The sequence below is a fragment of the Microtus ochrogaster genome, linkage group LG4 (assembly GCF_000317375.1).
Source record: "Microtus ochrogaster isolate Prairie Vole_2 linkage group LG4, MicOch1.0, whole genome shotgun sequence".
Lineage (NCBI taxonomy): Eukaryota > Metazoa > Chordata > Mammalia > Rodentia > Cricetidae > Microtus > Microtus ochrogaster.
In genome coordinates, this window is record NC_022030.1 from 54878780 (window position 1) to 54895318 (window position 16539).

Sequence of the window (16539 nt, forward strand, 5' to 3'; positions counted from 1 at the left end):
GATAGATAGATAGATAGATAGATGATAGATAGATAGATGATAGATAGATAGATAGATAGATAGATAGATAGATAGATAGATAGATAGACAGATGGTAGATAGATAGATAGATAGATAGATAGACAGATAGATAGATGACAGACAGACAGATAGATAGACAGACAGGAGCCTAAATGCCATATATCACCACCATCTATTTTGCTCCTTATAGCAACCTGATTAAGAATCTACACAGAAGACCCTAAAAGCCAGGACCCAATATATTATCTCTATGTAGTATATTTCAAGTAAACCTGGAAATTATACAATAATCTCTTTGATGATTTCCCCCATTTTAAATCATAGTATAAGAAGTTTATGATCTCAATGTCCCATTCAAGGAATGGAAACATTGTTTGAGGACCAAAAAAAAAAAAAAAGATTCATTAAAAAGTGAGTAATCAGTTCACCGTGGACAGGAGGACCTTGGCACATCTCAAAATAGAGAACAAAATAGCATTGAAGAAAACTAGAATTTTCCACAACTTCAATTGCACTCCATTTTCCAAATGTGTACCCTTTTAAATGATTAGGGTTTTTAACAATCCAGAATAAAAAGAGCAAAGAGTAAAGAAAATAAATCTCTCCCTATTCAAAATTTGTAATATCAAAACTAGCCAACAAAAACACAGGATCCCTTGGACTCAGCCCTGCACCATAATTAAATTAGAATGTGTTTAAATTCTTAATGGCATGGTATTTTACACGGAGTTTGAAACATACACCTAAACACTCGAGCCATCAGGAGTTATTAACATAAAGTGCCCAATAACTGGAGAAGTATTAGGCTGTATTATCACTCCTCCCTGACTAATGAAAGCGGCCCTCCTCTCCAGCGTCTCGGCCGCACAAACCAAAATTACTCTCTGCATAGCTTGAAAGCTTTCCGAAAGCATTGAGGCAGCTAAAAGGCTGCCTTTCTGCCTGATAATGCAGGCTTGTTTTGACTGAAGTGTATGTGTGTGTTTCCTTTTATAAGCTTCCTGTCCGCCTCTCTGCATGGAATAAAAAAATAAAAAATAAAAAGTAAATAAAATAAAAACTATTCCGATCTCAAGAGATCCACACAGTCGAAGCACAGTTGTATTAACTGTCAGTGGGAAGCCCCTTTGTAAGAGGGGCGTTTGTCACAGAAAGCTAAGGCCTCCTGCTCTTTCACTAAGCTTATTTTGGTAAGAATTTAAAGTGTCCACGCCAAATACTGTTTGATAGTAGGCAATAAGAGATAGTAAAACTCAAACCAGTGGGCATTGGGCACACACGTGGTGCACAAGGCATCCACACATGCAAATACTCATACACATAGAATAATTTTTAAAAAGGAATAGTGTAAGGATCACTGAGCATAATCCAAGCTCACCTATAACCCCAGCACTTAAGAGGAGTTTGAAGACAGACTGGGCTACATACTGAGAAAATGATTTCTGAAGAGAAAGTAAGAAAAGAAGGGAGGAGAGGGTAAGGGAGAGAAGGAATCACTGTAAGTAGCAAGCTAACTATGCAATCAAACTTTTATTAAAGTTAGGACTGCCTAAACTCCTTAAGCAGCAGTATTCATGGGCCAGCACTGGGACTCGGGGCCTTGGCAGGAACTGTAGTCTCTCCTCTCTAGACGTTCTGGCACAGGCCCAGTTTACTTTTGCCAAAAGTGTCTTGTTGAGCTCTACCCATTGGGCTAATCCCCCTCCTAATCACTAGACCAGGCCCTGGGAAGCAATCTTCATAAGAAGAGGTGCCAGAAAGTCATGGGTGCACATGACTGCTAACACAACAAGAACCAAGTGGCAGCTAGCAGCCTTCTCACTGTGGAGACAAAGTGGATTGATCTTATAATCCTACCGCTAGTCTAGTGAACGAGCAGAAAGGAAGGTCCTTCACCTAAGGAGTTAAAGTTTGGATCCAAGAAGGAATTTAGACCAAATGAAATTTCTGAGAGAATGAATAAGAAAACAACTTGTCAGAATAAGGATTTTCTCATAACCAAATCCAGACCACAAGTAGATTTTTTTTCCAAAGCCACCTTTGGAAGCCCAGTGAGGTCATGAAAAAGGCAGAAGTCTGTGAGGGCAGGGATGAGGTCAGACGGTTACAGAGTTGCCACCATGATACAGAAGGATCAGGGTGGCTATGAGGCATATGTGTTTCAGATGAAAACAGATCTGGGGGTAGAAAAACCAAGCTGAGAAGCCAGGAACCAGAAGGCAACAAACAAAGCAAACTGGGAAGGAGCAGGGGAGACCAGAAAAATAAGTAAGTCATGTGACTGCTGAAATGGGGTCATGGGTTAAAGGCTCATCTTGAGTGTTTGCTTCTTAAACCTAGGTCGATATGTATGCTACTTTAACGGTCCAGGACTGGCTGGAAGATCAGTGTTAAGTTGTTAAAGGGTTTTATGAAAACGACAAAAAATATTAATAATAATTACTGAGTAATTTCTCCATACTAGACATTATTTGGAAAGTTCAAGCTATCTTATTCCCTGAGCTGTCTCTCCAGTCCTGTGCTAAGAAGTCAAAACACATTCATTTGAATTTGTCCTTCAACACGTCTGAAATGTCATCACATCCTCTAAAACTGCAAGTCAGAGAACTTACTCCCCGTGGTTACAGACAAGGTTGAAGGAAACCCCCAGACAGATAATAGTGTGCTAAATTTGCATAAAGATAGGATACATGTTAATAATCTAAATGATTGTCTCAGAAAAGACCAAGCTAGAGAGCCTGAAGGAAGTGGAAGAAGGAACAACGGAGGGAAGAGAGAAACAGTCACTCAGCTCTGGGGTGCTCACTGAGCTACCAAGCTCACAGAAAAGACAATTGTCCTCTTTCCAATGACGGAAAGTCACACAATTAACAGTGGTCCAGCCACATTGTCTCTATTTGTCTTATTTGAGAAGAGCCCAAGACAGAGTAACTTCAACTTTAGTTGGTGGGTGATGTCTGAAAGACCAGCAAGGCCTCATTCACCTTTGAATCCTTCCTAACACCAGAGGCTGTGGCCAGATCTTGGCGTCTAAAAAGACTTTATCACTGCAGAATGTTGATGTAGCGATGCCAAGAATCACTCCTGGCTGCAACTGTATTAACTCAAGCAAGGTCCTCAGGACTTTTGAAAGAATCACCATACCGTATTAAACAGGGCTGGTAGATACATGTGGGCCTTGTTAGCATCAAAGTCTTCCAACCAGTTCATCCAAACTTTGCAGGGACACGCCAATGTCGAGGGTCAGCTGAATTCCACTTATTATTAAATCTCCTTTAGGTTGGAAATGTAGCTCTGTTGGTAGAACGTTTGTGTAGCATGGACAAAGACCTGAGTTTGCTTCCCAGGAGCAAGCAAACTAGACATGTCGGTGCACACCTGTGATAGTAACACCTCAGAAGTAAAGACAGGGGATTAGAAGTTCAAGAGCATCTTCAGTCATGCCATAAGATACATGAAATACTTAAAAAAAAATAAAAATAAAAATAAACCTCTCCCCAGCAATGGAAAAGGAAATACAAACGTTTGACCTGTGAGTATTTGTGAAGATAGGTGTCCATAGAGAGATCATGGGGAGATTCTGGAGGTTGTCCTGTCCCTCGATGACCTGTGTACCTTCTCTCACTGACTTCTTTGGCACACTGTCTTCTTTTTAAGCTCAAGAGCTGTACCCAGTGAGAAAGGTTTGAATCCCTCTTGAACAGAAATAGCTGGTCCACAGTTGCTTCAGCAGGGGAGCTAGCACCTCCAGCCAAAGTCTGTCTAGAAATCGAGGTCTTCCTCAAGTAGAGCTGGGGTGGGAAGGCACAGAGAGTTACAAGTGCAGAATATGGACAGCAGTCCATGCTCGTTTTTACTGCGCTTTCCCCAACTCGGCATAGGTGAAAAGAAAGACTATTACTTGACAATCACGTGACAATTAAGAGTAGCCTAGTGGTCTAACAAAGGCTTGGAGAAGACACAAAACAAATAGCTATCTACGTCATTATAGTTGACACTAACTATAAAACAAAACTTCCTCTTTCTCCAGCAATCTCAAGGAACTACTCCAACACGCATTGCAAATAAGTTCAGCAGGCCTCAACATTTATTTCATACCCAAGTGCCCCAAACCGGACTTCCTTTTACAATTGTTTGGGAACTGAATTGTGCCTAACCCTCAAATCCTAGCCACAGTACCCCAGAATATGACTGTATTTGAGATAGAGTCTTCAAAAGGTCAATTAAACTAAAATGGCATTGTTAAGACAGTCCCTGTTCCAATGTGACTGAAGTCCTAAGAGGAAGCTGTTTGGGCAAAGGCACACACAAAACAAAAACTAATTAAAAACACCGGTAGAAGAAGATGCCCTCAGGAAAAACCACACCGCCACCTTGACCTCAGACTTTTCAGCTTCCAGAATGGTGGGAAAATAAATCATTGTTCAAAGCTCCCAGGTTTACCATACTTGGTACTGGTAGCGCTAGCAACAACACCAGTCCAGAAGTCTAGATGTTTGCCATGGAGCCATCTGTGGCACTATGTAAATGGTGATCTACTTCCCAGATCATTTCTTTTCAACTCTCATCCTGGCACGGGGTGGCATAGTCACCCTGGAACCCAATGGGATAACACCTCCTCTTGCACAGCCCAGGACCCCAGGGATGGAGTGAGCTGGGGCGGGGAAGGTGAGCCTGCTCTCCTGCTTAAGGAACGGCCTTGGCTGTAATTAAGATCCCCATTCCCAGCCAACTCAACCGCTGCTTGAGTGGTTTCTTCACTTCCACTCTTACTTCTTCCGATCCATTCACTGAGCAGAAAAGTGGGCTCTTTTCGTCATTTACAACTCTCTGCCTTAAACGCCTTGTGGGCTTTCACTGTACTCGAAATGAAATGTGGGATCCTTGGCTCAGCACTGATAGCGCACCGCACCGTGAAAGAACCGTCACCACATCGCAGCGGGGCCACCCTAAGTTCTGGGGTATTTGCCTTCTGTATGCACCTGCAGGGAGCTTTCTGCAGTTCTTTTCTGCAGGATCTTTGAACACAGCAGCTGTTTTCTAGGAGTTACCCTTTCCATTTCTACATGTGGCCAACGCCTACTGGCCTTTAGGATCTCAGCTGCCTCAGGTTGATGTTCTTCAACCAATCTCCCAACATCCACATTTCTCATTGTTTGGGTGGAAGCTTCACATCAGGCCCTGGCATCCAGATACCCAAAGAGTCTGGAATGTTTGGTTGGGGGGGGCTGCATCCAAGCCCCCTCCCCTGGAGTTGCCTCAGTCCAGACTCCACCCCTGGGAAAGCCCACCAAACGATGACACCTCCCCAAATATATTCAAGATATTCAAGACCACTCCCACGGGGTATTTAAACTGCCCCCAGAGAACAAACAGGTGGTTTTTTGGTCTTCCTTCTGGAAGAGCCATCCAGGAGCATTAATATCCATGAAACCTGGGCTTTTTCTAATTCAGTTTAATTTGGTCTGATTCGGGTTACTGTGTGGGCAGAGGGGTTTATCCCGGTGCAGAGACTTTTTACTCACCATACCTTCCTCCTTCCTATCCCGGGCTGCCTTTCGGCCCAGTGAGAACTACAATTTATAAATATTTCAACTGGTGCCTTACTTGTCTCTCACCGTGAAGTCAAGGGTTGTGTCTGAGGGTAGCTCCATGGTTGAACGAATGGACAGGTGATCTAGAAGGTAGGAATGCTCCTTAGCCCTACAGTGTGACGCAAACCCTAATTATAATCACTAGCTTTTAAGGCCTGCTAAAACAGAACCTGGGTCTCCTTTCCTCCCCACGCCTCATTTCCTCAGAAGGTAACTGAACTGATTAATGGATTCATTATTTGAAATCACATTATAAATGGATGGCATGGCAAACACTTATGATTTATAGCAGTGGTTGGACCTTTTATGCATCTTAGCACATGCTAATCTTAACAACGGCAGTGTAGGCATCTTACTCCCATTTTATAGAGGAGGAAACTGAGGCTGAGGTACCAAATACAATACTCAAGTCTAAATAGAAAAAAAAAACTCATAACTGTTTCATAATAGTTATGCCAACCAAATTACTTAGCACTTACTTTTCCTCGGACAAGGAGGGAATGAAAGGCCAGGGTTAGGGAGATCTGTAAACATGTAAATAAGACACTGTCTTAGGGCACTCCTTCCTATCCCCTTCCCTCCCAGCAGCAGTGGCTACCTGCACACGACTGGCCCCATCAATCTTGCATCATGAACGGGGGAGGGGCTCATGAGGTCCCACCCCACCCAAAGATCTATTGGCAGTTAATGGTTGCTGCAGCAAATGGAGCCACAGTTCTCAGGGGTGCAGGCACTGCTACAGTGCCCTTGTGAGAATCACCCCAAGCCAAGCTCAAACAGCATCCTTGGCAGAGGGCAGTGGACCACAAAACAGTGCAGAAAGTCATAGACACAGAAGGGAGATTTAGAAGAATGAACTCAGTGGCAGAGGAAGGATGATTAAGAAAGCATAATGGGGAGGGCTTTGATCAAAGAACATTATCTATAGGTATGATATTGTGAGATGTGTATGGTTTGTTTTGTTTAAAAAAAAATACTGTCCTGTAGATTTGTTTGGTAACAGAAAAAGGGTCTTTCCTGGAATGTGATTTTGTTGAGACACAAAGGGACAACTTTTCTATATATTCTAGAATCCTCCTTCTATATCAAATCTCAAATGTGTGTGCATTCTGATATTTCACTCTAATCCTTTCATTTTAATCTAATTTGGGTGGAATTTCTATTAAAACATCTTTGTTGTCTACAACACAGTCTTGCTTTTTTGCTTAATGAAAAATTATATTACTACGCCTTCTATGGTTGGCCTCTCATTTACTAAATCAGGTATTATTTTCCAGAAGCTTGGACCAATATTCACAACAGATTATATTCTCTCTTGATGCAATATTTGCAAAGTAATTTTTCTAGGAAAATAGATTTTGCCACATAGGTTGAAAGATGATGACAGACTATGTTAAACAAAACATTTGTAACACATGTAATAGCTGAGGTCAATATTTCTATTGTGTTAAAAAAATCTCCTACAAATAAATAAGAAAACGTTAATATAAAGATGAGGCAAAAGCATGACCAAATGTTCACAGAACACACACACTGTAGAACTAATAACTAAACAAAAAGATGAAAAATATCACTAACAAGTTAATATGCACAGAGAAGTTCTAGTATACAATATTGGAAACCAAACACTTTAAGAATTGGAAGGGTTTTGAGGACAAATTGTAACCATCAGCCAAAGTAACTTTATAATACCAGTATATACTTTTGATTCTACATCTGCTACCCTGTCTTCTTAGAAAATTAATATAATTATATATGAGAATATACGTATTATATTTTTTATATTTGATTCAATAGATAAACAGCATTTGCATCTATTATATTTGCCACCAGGTGTGTGGCCATAGCAAATTTAGGTTTTCATTTGGAAAATTTGCTCAATAAGAATTGAGGAGGGGGTAAAGAATACAGTTATTTAAATGAGACTGAAATGATGACAAACCCGTGAGAGCATCTGAGGGATGTACTAATGGTCCTACAAATCCCTGCAGCCTGCTCTTTGAAACAAAGTATATGGAAAAGGCCCATCCGTTTGGAGACAGCCATGCAGAAGTTCTTGGTTCTGATGCTTGCTATCTAGCTACCTTCTAGATGATTTCTTCATTCTTCTGAGCTACATCTTTTAAAACAACAAGTTCGAGTTACTTGCTATGAAGAAGTAAGAAAGCAAAAATTAGGGCATATACACTGTAATCAATAAATACTAGTCCCCCATGAATTTGCTCAAATCTATACACCAAAGATTAAGGGGTCAACCTTCAGTTTTGATAAACCAGCTCTGTCCGGGCAGCCATTTATGCTTTCATTGCCCTATATCTGTTTCCCACCTTGCTGGGGAGACGGGCACTCTGTCTCAGGGGCACAAAATGCAACGGACAAGCTGTTGAGGAACTGTCTCAAAGTGCCTGGTAACATATCCTGCGATTTAGACGTGGGAAGGATTGTTCCAGCACACTAGCATAGAAAATAAATGTCTCCAGTGAGACCGAGAGCACCGTGTGTGAGGATATATTCAGCCCAATGTCAGGGAGGGGGCACCGTGCTCACCTTTTGTGGACTAACTGTCTAATCCTTTCAGCCCTGTGGCGAAAGTTTTATATTACTGTGCACATATTGACAGCCAATGAGGAAGAAACTTGCTATTTCAGGGTAACCAACTGACCCAAAACCTTAGCTGTGACTGGCAAAGTGGCCTGCCCAGCTCACAGCAAGCAGTTTTAACACAGACTTGTGCCAGTTCTCATAAAGACGGGATATAAATCACAGTGATTCAGAAAGAATGCTTGGTCAAGAAGAATAAAAACTATTACCTTGATCAAAACCAATTATTTAAACAATTCACCAGTTCCTGGACAATACCTGGCTTAGATCCCAGCCTGCTTGGCTGGGTAGCTAACTCATAATATCCATTACCTGCCCCTATCCAAGAAAAAAAGTACCTGAGTCTAATAGGCTAGTGAATATCTCTGTTCAGATTTTAACAACTGTTCGTTCTATAACTCTTGATGAAGGATTCCTGTGTATCAGTTACTCCTCTAAATACAGAGAATACAGCAGTAAACAATATACATCTGTCTGCATGAGGGCTATAGTCTCACACAGATGCAGGAACACAAAAGTAAAAAAGTAAATGTGAGTAGTGTCTGCCGAAAGGGCTGTGAAGAAAAGGTAGGGATGGGCGCCTTGGTCCTTCTGTAGCAAAATGTCACCCAGGGGGTAACTTATAAACAAACGTATTCCTCACTCTTCTGAAGAATGAGAAACCCAAGTTGTCAGAAGAGTCAATGTCTGGTGGAACCCCACTCCTCACAGGTGCTACCATCTGGGTGTGATGAGGACAAGCCTACGCCTTCAAGCCCATCTATCAGGTCTAACCTCATCCATCGAGTTTCTCACTTCATGATAATCACCCTGAAAAGACCTCACCTCTATTAATTTCCATTTTTTATCTATGTATAATAATTGTACATGGAGGTAGCAATGCTCAATTGTAATGTACAAATAGGGGGAGCACACATTCAGAAACCATAGCAACAGAAATGAGGAGCTCTGATTAGGGCAGGAAGATAAAGGATGCTCACCCACATCCACAACCTCAGTGAGTTGGGAAGGTCACACCAGATGGATAAGGGCATCAGTTATTCTCCCAGATACCAAAGAGATAGAATGAGAATGTAGATAGTGAATAAATGAATAAAAAGACATTATCATTTTTGTGCCAGACTTTGGTGTAAGAGTCTTGATTAGTAATGTCTGTGTACTCACATATGCATGTTCTCTGCTTTATAGGGTGCTTTAAACATTTACAAGAATGTGATTAGTTGAGTTTGCAGTTTTAATTAAATATTTAGGAATCTTAGCGTTACCAGCCACTCTTATTTACATGTTTGGGAAAATATAATTTGTTAAATTCATAACTTTCAAATTTATTTGTAATATAAACAATATATCAAGAATTTGAATACAGAGCTTTTATACTTTAAAAAATACTCACTGATTAATAAATTCATAAGACTAATACATGAGTAAAAGCACGATGAGACTTGAGTGTTTCCACAAACAAAGAACCTCAATTATGTTATCTGTGATAAAACTAAGATGGCAATGTTAAGTAACTTAGCCTCAGGAGTGATGATGTCACCAAAGATTTGACCATGACAAGTAATATCTATCTTTCCAACAAAGACTGTAGAGCCTATGTTTCTGTTTTATTATTTTTACTCATGTCTTTGTATTCTTTACTAGCATTTCTGATCCCCATGCCCGGACTCTGGTAAGTGGTATTTGTTGAGGCTGGTCCCCGACACCTCAATAAACAGAAACTAACTGCCCAACTAAGGCCACTGGTCCTAGAACTTGGAGCCATCAGAATAAATCACTATTTCAAAGCATTTTGTTTGTGAACCCTTTTTTTTTTTTTGCTGCGATGAATAAACAGTGATTCCCCTGCATACACTCCCTTTGGCATTTTCTCTAAAGTATTTTTTAGTTAATAAACACTGTGTGTACCTAGGCGTTAACTTTCTATCCTTAAATGATCAGTGAGTTGGGCTCATTTTCACTCGAGCTGTACTCAAGAGTATCAATAACACATACTTTATCTAATATTTCAAAATTATCACCTATTAAGATACCCAGACAAAGAATATTTTCTTTCTCCTTTCTCAGGAAACGGTTGAGAACTAACTTAATAATGAACATTTTCCAAGCAACATTCCGCTCTAGAGCTCGTGGGAGTTATAAAATAACCCCAAACTAAGAGGAGGGAATGGCTCACTCTTTAAATTCTTTATATCTTGAAGTCTTTGATTTAAGTCATTATTTAAAAAAAAATCAAATCACTCAGTGCTCTTAATAAAGCGTTATTATTTTAAGGAAAAGGATAAAACTTTCCAAATGAGAATGTTTAGCTGGGGCAGAGCTAAGACATTAGCCAGGAGATGGATGGCCATGCTATCACACGATCACTGGAACCGAATTCCCATTAGATTAGCCTTTACTCAGAATGAATGTTTGTAATTATGAAATGAAATAAGTTTTAATTTAAAGTGCCTAGAAAGGGGAAACCAAATATTGTGTAATTGCAGGAGAAGAAATCTGAGATGGAAAACAAGATAGTGTTATTTACAAGTAAAAGGGCTTTGGGGGGATTATGGGGCTTTAATGTGCATATTTGTAGGATTTGGGGTGGCAGAATTTGGAACTAAAATATTTTTTCATCAGTGCTTATTTACACTGCGCATGCAAGAAACAGAATCCCAGACACATCTGATATTGGACTGATTTAAACCTTTTATATCCCTACTAAATCTGAAAAGACTCAATGCTAGCCACACATAATGGAAGTAATCACGGGGTGTGATAAAATGACTATTTGAAAACCACATGCAACTTTTAGGCTCAAATCCAGAACTATAAAATCTACCTAGAGACATAATGAGCCTCCTTCTAGAAGGAGGAAAAGCAGCGAGGGGGAAGCACGTCCTTGCTGTCCCCACAGCCCTTACCACCTGAGTGCAGCCCCCAGATGGCTTGGCAGCGCTTTGTTGTAGAGCCGCCCACGGTGTCATTTCGCTCCTCTGGAGTCCAGCCATCCCTTGTGCCTGGCAAAGTGAGACTTCGGTGACTTTTTGTCTCTGTTTTTCATCTCCTTTCCTCCCTTCTTACAGTCAAGAGTCCGGCACCATAAGAGACAGGTCTTCCAAGGACCTTTCCCGCACACCGTCCTATTCAACTCTGAAGGCTCATCGTCTCTTACTCCAATCTTTCCTGAGATGAAATTTAAGTTTGTGGATCCTTGATTCAGAATTTCATATCTATGCATGGCTGGGTGTAGGTACAGGAAAGAAACCCTAAGAGGGGAAAGAGGGCTTTGAAGAGAAAGGGAAGATGCAGTAGAATAGAGAGATGCACTACATAAGGAGAATGGGTACTATTGGGAATAGGGAGGAGGTGAGAAAGGGACACGAGGACCAACAAGTGTGTATGAAAATGCCACGATGGGTCCAACAAGATGTGTGGGTGGGTAAAGGTGCTTGTCACCAAGCCTGAAGATTTGAGTTCAATCCCCAGGGCCCACATGATGGAAAAAGAGAATTAACTCCTGCAGGTTGCCCTCAGACCTCCAAAGGCATGAGCAGATTCACAGCACACACCTGCACACACCTACACACACACACAGTTTAAAACATACTTTCTAATTAAGATTCTCCTTTCTCAAGCAAGAGCATCATAGTTTATACTGACCCTCCCTTTTCTTTCAAGGCATTAACTCCCTTCAAAGAACATTAGAGACAGCCCATGGGTCAAAATGTCTTTCAGTTCCTCTTCATTTATCACACAGTTGGCATGAGAAAAAGGGGAGCCTACACACTAGGGTGTGGTGGTACAAGTCTGTAATATGACCACTTTGGGGACTGAGGCATGAGGAGTGCCATGAGTTTGAGACCAACATATGATATGGGAAGGTCATTTGTCAATCTTTTGTTTCATTGGTTAATCAATAAAGAAAACTGCTTGGTCTGATAGGTCAGAAAATTAGGTAGGCAGAGTAAACAGAACAGAATGCTGGGAAAAAGGGAAGTGAGCCAGACACCATGTCTCTCCTCTCTGAGCCAGACACGATGAAGCTCCAGCCCAAGATGGATGTACACTAGAATCTTCCTGGTAAGACACCACCTTGTGGTGCTACACAGATTATTAGATATGGGTTAGTCAAAATGTGAGAGTTAGCCAAGAAGAGGCTGAAACTAATGGGTCAAGCAGTGTTTAAACGAATACAGTTTGCATGTTGTTATTTCGGGGCATAAGCTAGCCAGGCAGCCAGGAGCTGGGCGGTAGGAACGCAGCCCGCAGCTCCTACTACAAACATACTCACATAGCAAGTCCCCAGCACACCATATCAAATAAAGAAAGTGCTATCTCGGCCAGGTACTACATTTCCCATAATCCCTTGTGGCCTCCTGTGACTGTGATTGGATTCTGGCTATGGAATACAGACAGATGTGATAAACACAACTGTTAAAATCTGGCACATAAAAACCTTCCACTAAGTTCTTCTCATTGCTCTTTTCCCTGTTTGCATCCTGAAAGGGAAGGAACCCAAGATGATTTGGCAAGTCTCCACGGACCTGAATCATAGGCCCCCTACGTCATATACTCTCTAGATGTTGAAAACAAGCAAGAAATGCACATCTGGGAGTTTGATTATTTTTGTTTTTTCTTTGTTAGTTTTTTGTTTGTTTTGACATTGCAATTATGCTGCCATAAACACTAATTAAGCCAAAGGAAGCTTTTCCTAATGCCAGAACCTCAGGCAGCAGGGGAAGGTTTAGGAAGGTCAAAGAAGCTTCCTGCTTCCCTGCAAATTTGTAGTTTCAAAAGTCACCTAGAGATCTGGAGGAACAACTCAGACTGTATAAACTGCTTCCTGCCCAAGTGTGAAGTCCAGAGTTTGGATTCCAGTAGTCCTCATCAAGAGGCAGGCATAGCAACACACATCTGTAACCCCGGCAATGGGAAGGCAAACAAAGGCAGATTCTTGGAGCTCATAGGCCAACTAGTCTAGCTGAACCAGTGAGCTCCAAGGTCAGTGAGGGCCTTGTCTGAAAAGCAATCAAGGAGGACACCTGACATTAATCTCCACACACATGCACATATACACACAATTCACCTGCAGGAGTGGAAAGATGGAAAGAGTTTGATTCCCAGAACCCATTTTAAAGAACGTAAAAAAAAAAAGGCCCACCTTTTTATGGTGGTGTGCATTTGATATCCAACACTGGAGAGGAGGAGGCGGTTTGACAGACCCCTTGGACACACTGGCTAACTGGCTCTGCCTAATCAGAGAGACCCTGGCCAGTGATAGTCCCTGTCTCAAATAACAAGGTGGGCAACTCCAGATGAATGGCACTCAAGATTGTCACCTGAAGTCCACACATATGCAAGCATACAAACCTGTACACACACACACACACACACACACACACACACACACACACACGTACAAACAAAGATACATGAGGAGTCACCTCTGTACACATAGAATCATGTTCACATTCCTGCCCAAGGATCTTCTTTAAGGTCGCTCCTTCCTGTCTACTCTGAATGGTCATTGCTGAAAGGATTCAATAAGGCTCCTCAATATTTAAATTTAGAAGTTCACTGACCGGCAAATTCTACAGTCTCATGATATTATTATCATCACTCACTCACTCAATCATTATTTCATTAAATATATCAACTGATTAAACATTCCAATTATCAAATATTGTGCCGAGCCTTGAGTAAACACAGATAACTTACTGATCACTGCTGCCGGTAGATTGGTCATGAGAACAGTGAGCGATTATAAAACCCTAAAGTGGGTTCACAGAGCAGTACCACAAGCTGGACATATGTAATATGCTGGACACCATGCTTAGAACATGATCTTCACTGTTTTATATAATCAACCCAACAACCCATCCCCATTTAACAGAGAAATCGAAACTCAATAGCAGCAAGCAGCAAGCAGAAGCTGCACGAATAACTACGTTGTTATTGGCCTGTTTTCCAGCACTCCATGACATCTCTGAGACAGGTTACCTTTAGAAAGAAAAGAAGTTTCTTGGACTCTTGGTTCTGGGAATTAAAGAGTATTATGTCAGACTAAAATTGGCTCTGGTGATCTCATGGTGGCTCGTGGCCAAATGATGGAAGTGTGCATGGAAGAGGGCCACATCACAAAACACTAAGTCAGAAGTCAAGTTTGGGTCAACTTTATGCTTATCACAACTCGCTCTCAGCAGATTTTAGTCCCAGGAGAGTCAGTCACCTTAATCCCTCTGTGATCTGATGATCTTCTAATGGGCCTTACCTCCTAAGGGCCTCATCATTTCTCACTATCACCACATTAAGGAGCAATGAACCCTTGGCTGCCACCCTGAAGCCATCTGCAAACCATTGTGACCACTGTCAGGGTCAAGAGTGAATATGAAGTTCTATCTGATTCCAAAGTCATTTACTAGTCGTGTGAATTGGGACACATCGGTTAAATGCCATAAATCACTATTTCTAATCTGAGATGCCATCTCTATCCTAAGAAAAATAATTTCCACAAGAGTTAAGCTCCAGGGCTTAACTGTTTGCACACCATAGTATGCTTGATATATACTATGTTCCTATAGTACTTTGTATATGTGCAAAAATCTGATCCCGGGACTGAGTTGCTTCTGGAACGGTAGTGGAGAATGAATAAGTTTAAATAAACATTTAAAGGTTTTGCTGTGATCAAATTTCCTAGTTGGTGTTTCTTACAGCACTGCCTTTGAAGCTGCCGGTGTAGCGCAGATAGTAGAACACTTGCCTAACTGGAACAAAGCCCTGGGTTTGATCCTCAGAACTGCGTAAGGTAGATATAGTGGTACACCTATAATCCGCCATAATATGATAGTGGAGCACACCTGTAATACCAGCATTCAAGAGGGCTAGGCAGCAGGATAGGAAGTTCAAGGCCATCCTAAGCTACAAAGGAAGTTTGAGGTTAGCCTGGACTCCATGAGATCCTATCTAAAGGAAGAATAAAATGAGGGGGGGGATGAAAAGGAGAGAGAGAGAGAGAGAGAGAGAGAGAGAGAGAGAGAGAGAGAGAGAGAGAGACTGCTTGTCTTCACACATGCCGAGACCTCAGCTGAAGTATGTTCAGACTTGATCTCTCCAGCAGAAGAGTTGTAATGGAGTGACTGTTGGCACTCGCATGTCACAGAGGGGCTGTTTTGTGAGCCTGTATGCACTTTCAGCTCTAGAAGTTTCCAAAAAAGAGCAGCTCCTCTCCTCGGAGTTTCTGTGCTGTGAGACGGATCTTATCAAGAGCCCGCTCAGGAGAGCCTGGCTTTGTGTCACAGGGCACTTGACTGAGTCACCGCACTCCATGTGCTTACCAGGGCTCAGCCATGGACTGCGAGCCAAGAAAACCCTTGAGAACTGAGACACTCATGCAGAAAGGAGTAGGAGGCTGCTGAGAAAGAACTGAGAGGGGAGGAGCCTGAGAAACTGGGGAGCAAAGCTGGGAAGTGACTATGGATTAAGGACTTGGAGACTTTTCTAAGTTCAAACCTTCACCAGCACCTAGTTACGAGACCCTCACTGGTCAAGTCTCTCCAGCTCTGTAACCCCTCGCCCTCTTTACTGTGATCACGAAGTATAATCACGCCTACCTTGTCGGGTTCACAGTAATTGAGTTGGAAAACGTTTAACAAGATGTCTAGAATTGAAGCAATGCTTAAACAACTTCGGACATTTCTAGAGCAGGTTTTAAATAGAGAGCAACTCAGTTCTACGGGCTGGGAAGGATCCAAAATTGAACACACAACTATCCTTACATCCCCCCGCCGCAGACAAAGCATTTGAGGAGGAAAAGACAGAGTAAGGAAAGAAGAGTGATCCGGTTGCCTTAGACAAACTGGTCCTTTACCCCCTGCCACCCAGAATCCCAAAAGCCTTCTGACCTTTCCTCCCCTTAACCGTGTCCTGGTGAAGAATATAATGTTGACATCATGCTGTAGTGTGGTAGCAAACTGCCATGATTACTCTTTCAGGGGTATTGACGTTTTAAGCCACACTGTCAAATGCAATCTGTTTAGCTTTGGAAGGCTGGGGGGAGTTATGTTTAGGGGAAGGATCATGATTCACTTATGTGATAGAGTGTGAGGTGATGGCAGGTACATAAAGGGGGTTCAGCCTTAGAGCTGGAAAACAACAGAGGGTCCCTCATTAGCAGCCGTGAAACAAAACCATGAAAAGTTCCACAGAATGAAGATAATAGACATTGCTATGCTCTAAATGGGGGTGCCCCATCATAAATTCATTTGTTCAAACCCTAAGTCATAGGTTGATGGGATTTAGAAGTAGGACCCTGGGGGAGGTGATTAAACATAAGAATGAA